At 51.7% G+C, this 5000-nt stretch overlaps 1 non-coding gene across 1 annotated transcript in view; it reads left to right on the plus strand.

Moving 5' to 3' along the window:
* Window positions 1-4536: 4536 nt before the first annotated feature.
* Window positions 4537-5000, plus strand: part of LOC124560821 — a 1910-nt gene continuing 1446 nt past the window's right edge. The window contains exon 1 of the ribosomal RNA XR_006969331.1: window positions 4537-5000. This exon is cut by the window's right edge and continues 1446 nt beyond it. This is a non-coding gene — a ribosomal RNA (small subunit ribosomal RNA).

Here is a 5000-nt window from a genome sequence, read left to right on the forward strand (position 1 = left end):
TAACCTAACCCGTATTGTGCCTTAACCTAACCCGTATTGTGCCTTAACCTAACCCGTATTGTGCCTTAACCTAACCCACGTTGTGCCTTAACCTAACCCACGTTGTGCCTTAACCTAACCCACGTTGTGCCTTAACCTAACCCACGTTGTGCCTTAACCTAACCCACGTTGTGCCTTAACCTAACCCACGTTGTGCCTTAACCTAACCCACGTTGTGCCTTAACCTAACCCGTATTGTGCCTTAACCTAACCCGTATTGTGCCTTAACCTAACCCGTATTGTGCCTTAACCTAACCCGTATTGTGCCTTAACCTAACCCGTATTGTGCCTTAACCTAACCCGTATTGTGCCTTAACCTAACCCGTATTGTGCCTTAACCTAACCCGTATTGTGCCTTAACCTAACCCGTATTGTGCCTTAACCTAACCCGTATTGTGCCTTAACCTAACCCACGTTGTGCCTTAACCTAACCCACGTTGTGCCTTAACCTAACCCACGTTGTGCCTTAACCTAACCCACGTTGTGCCTTAACCTAACCCACGTTGTGCCTTAACCTAACCCACGTTGTGCCTTAACCTAACCCACGTTGTGCCTTAACCTAACCCACGTTGTGCCTTAACCTAACCCACGTTGTGCCTTAACCTAACCCATATTGTGCCTTAACCTAACCCATATTGTGCCTTAACCTAACCCATATTGTGCCTTAACCTAACCCATATTGTGCCTTAACCTAACCCATATTGTGCCTTAACCTAACCCATATTGTGCCTTAACCTAACCCATATTGTGCCTTAACCTAACCCATATTGTGCCTTAACCTAACCCATATTGTGCCTTAACCTAACCCATATTGTGCCTTAACCTAACCCATATTGTGCCTTAACCTAACCCATATTGTGCCTTAACCTAACCCATATTGTGCCTTAACCTAACCCATATTGTGCCTTAACCTAACCCGTATTGTGCCTTAACCTAACCCGTATTGTGCCTTAACCTAACCCGTATTGTGCCTTAACCTAACCCGTATTGTACCTTAACCTAACCCGTATTGTGCCTTAACCTAACCCGTATTGTGCCTTAACCTAACCCGTATTGTGCCTTAACCTAACCCGTACTGTGCCTTAACCTAACCCGTATTGTGCCTTAACCTAACCCGTATTGTGCCTTAACCTAACCCGTATTGTGCCTTAACCTAACCCGTATTGTGCCTTAACCTAACCCGTATTGTGCCTTAACCTAACCCGTATTGTGCCTTAACCTAACCCGTATTGTGCCTTAACCTAACCCGTATTGTGCCTTAACCTAACCCGTATTGTGCCTTAACCTAACCCGTATTGTGCCTTAACCTAACCCACGTTGTGCCTTAACCTAACCCACGTTGTGCCTTAACCTAACCCACGTTGTGCCTTAACCTAACCCACGTTGTGCCTTAACCTAACCCACGTTGTGCCTTAACCTAACCCACGTTGTGCCTTAACCTAACCCACGTTGTGCCTTAACCTAACCCACGTTGTGCCTTAACCTAACCCACGTTGTGCCTTAACCTAACCCACGTTGTGCCTTAACCTAACCCATATTGTGCCTTAACCTAACCCATATTGTGCCTTAACCTAACCCATATTGTGCCTTAACCTAACCCATATTGTGCCTTAACCTAACCCATATTGTGCCTTAACCTAACCCATATTGTGCCTTAACCTAACCCATATTGTGCCTTAACCTAACCCATATTGTGCCTTAACCTAACCCATATTGTGCCTTAACCTAACCCATATTGTGCCTTAACCTAACCCATATTGTGCCTTAACCTAACCCATATTGTGCCTTAACCTAACCCATATTGTGCCTTAACCTAACCCATATTGTGCCTTAACCTAACCCATATTGTGCCTTAACCTAACCCATATTGTGCCTTAACCTAACCCATATTGTGCCTTAACCTAACCCATATTGTGCCTTAACCTAACCCATATTGTGCCTTAACCTAACCCATATTGTGCCTTAACCTAACCCATATTGTGCCTTAACCTAACCCATATTGTGCCTTAACCTAACCCATATTGTGCCTTAACCTAACCCATATTGTGCCTTAACCTAACCTATATTGCGCCTTAACCTAACCCATGTTGCGCCTTAACCTAACCTATGTTGCGCCTTAACCTAACCTATGTTGCGCCTTAACCTAACCTACGTTGCGCCTTAACCTAACCTATATTGCGCCTTAACCTAACCTATATTGCGCCTTAACCTAACCTATATTGCGCCTTAACCTAACCTATATTGCGCCTTAACCTAACCTATATTGCGCCTTAACCTAACCTATATTGCGCCTTAACCTAACCTACGTTGCGCCTTAACCTAACCCACGTTGCGCCTTAACCTAACCCACGTTGCGCCTTAACCCAACCCACGTTGCGCCTTAACCCAACCCACGTTGCGCCTTAACCCAACCCACGTTGGGCCTTAACCCAACCCACGTTGGGCCTTAACCCAACACACGTTGGGCCTTAACCCAACACACGTTGGGCCTTAACCCAACACACGTTGGGCCTTAACCCAACACACGTTGGGCCTTAACCCAACACACGTTGGGCCTTAACCCAACACACGTTGGGCCTTAACCCAACACACGTTGGGCCTTAACCCAACACACGTTGGGCCTTAACCCAACACACGTTGGGCCTTAACCCAACACACGTTGGGCCTTAACCCAACACACGTTGGGCCTTAACCCAACACACGTTGGGCCTTAACCCAACACACGTTGGGCCTTAACCCAACACACGTTGGGCCTTAACCCAACACACGTTGGGCCTTAACCCAACACACGTTGGGCCTTAACCCGCTCTGTAATTGTCATACGACGCGTTAAATTAGTGTAGTGTTGCCTAACTGCAACCCCCGCAATATAGTTTGCTACTCGCACTGCCTGGTCCCCAGTGTATCGCTTCATGTTAAACACCTTGCAGCGATACACTGTAATGTGGATGGCAGCAGGACGTACATGCTCAATGCCCTTCGCAGTTGTTCATTGGCATTCGCATGGCGAAGCACTTAGCCTACGCTGTGGTACGGCCTGTGTCAACTGTCCGCTGATGTTGTACGTCCAAATCACACACTGTACTGCACATTGGTCCTCATGTACTGAATGATACATCGTGGTACATGTGACCGTACAACGACTGCGCCAACAACGGCGAACCATGCGGTCCAACTGTTGTGCACTCAGCTATGTGTCGTCTCCCTATAAGAGCCGGATTGCAGTGTGGTATGCCCTGGATGGCGATCAGCATGAGCCGTCTGTTGATGTAGTGGCGCGTGTTGTCAGACGTAGTCGTCTCTTCTCACACACCGTGACAGCATGGTGCACTGCGTTCCACATCTGCGACATGCGACAGAGGCCGGTTGACAGTCGTTCGCGCAATGGACATCGCATACGTACGGGGGCCACCTTCCACGTGTTCGCGAAGCGTGCACATGTTGTTGCGTGTATGTGGGCAGACATAGTGTGTCGTGACACCTGACACAGGCATGCAACAATCGTTGAATTTGCAAATGGCGATGGACGTCTACGTTTGCTGGTGACGTTACGCAAATGAACAACTGGTAAACCGTTGTGGTGCGGTTGTTCTCGCTAGAGGTGAATCAGTGATGGCGACGATCGGTTGAGCTACCAACCGGTTGTTTCAGCGATACCCACCATGCCCACGAACGTGAATGGCATGTGGGTGTGAAGCGATACGCGGCGGTGGCTGGGTGGGACCGTCCCCGGCCGGTGAGGGGGGGCCTCCCGGCGTGCTGGCCGCGCGGTGCGTGGGCGCACGCGCTACAGCCGGCTGGTGGGGGCGGCCAGTGGCAGGCGCGCCGGCCGACGGAGGCGGCAGGCGGCGCAGCTGCGCGCCGGCGCACCCTGCACGCGGCGCCGTGCGGCCAAAGTAGGTCCTCGCGGGCCCGGTGCGAAGCGCGGTGGACATCTGCAGTGTGCTGGTCCGATTGAGGACTGTGTGCGCTGAGGATGCGCCGCCGCCCGGCGCTCGGCGCCGCGACGCCGTCTGCTGCTCGGTCGCCTCTGCGGTTCTCGCAGGTGGTTTGTATCGCAGCTGTGCGGACGTGTTGGCGCGTGCGCTGTGCTGGGAGAGTTCGCTTCGGCACCCAAGTGGGGCTTTTGTCCTTCTGTGGCGCTGGCGTTGGAGCTGCCGGCCACCGTAGGTGGCGCGTGTTGTCTCCCGCCGGCAATGCCACGACAGCACGCTCCCGGGCCTCTGTCGGCAGCGGCAAGCTCAGTTGGGAGCACGGGTGGTCGCACCTAAAGCGTCTACTCGCCAAACTCCGGGCGATTGCGCCTCTCTCGAACCCGACCAAGTACTTAGGACGGCGCTGCGCGCCGCCGGGACCTGAGAGGGTTTCGAGGTGTATCGTGCAGGGGAGCTCAGCCTCCTCCTGTTTGCAGAATAATTGAGCGGACGCTTGCGTGTTCGCGCGGGCCCCCGGGACACACTCCCGGGCGGCCGGCTGCTCAGCTCTAGTTGACGCAGCTCCCTGGTTGATCCTGCCAGTAGTCATATGCTTGTCTCAAAGATTAAGCCATGCATGTCTCAGTACAAGCCGCATTAAGGTGAAACCGCGAATGGCTCATTAAATCAGTTATGGTTCCTTAGATCGTACCCACGTTACTTGGATAACTGTGGTAATTCTAGAGCTAATACATGCAAACAGAGTCCCGACCAGAGATGGAAGGGACGCTTTTATTAGATCAAAACCAATCGGTCGGCTCGTCCGGTCCGTTTGCCTTGGTGACTCTGAATAACTTTGGGCTGATCGCACGGTCCTCGTACCGGCGACGCATCTTTCAAATGTCTGCCTTATCAACTGTCGATGGTAGGTTCTGCGCCTACCATGGTTGTAACGGGTAACGGGGAATCAGGGTTCGATTCCGGAGAGGGAGCCTGAGAAACGGCTACCACATCCAAGGAAGGCAGCAGGCGCGCAAATTACCCACT

The sequence above is a fragment of the Schistocerca americana genome, unplaced genomic scaffold, assembly GCF_021461395.2.
Source record: "Schistocerca americana isolate TAMUIC-IGC-003095 unplaced genomic scaffold, iqSchAmer2.1 HiC_scaffold_112, whole genome shotgun sequence".
Lineage (NCBI taxonomy): Eukaryota > Metazoa > Arthropoda > Insecta > Orthoptera > Acrididae > Schistocerca > Schistocerca americana.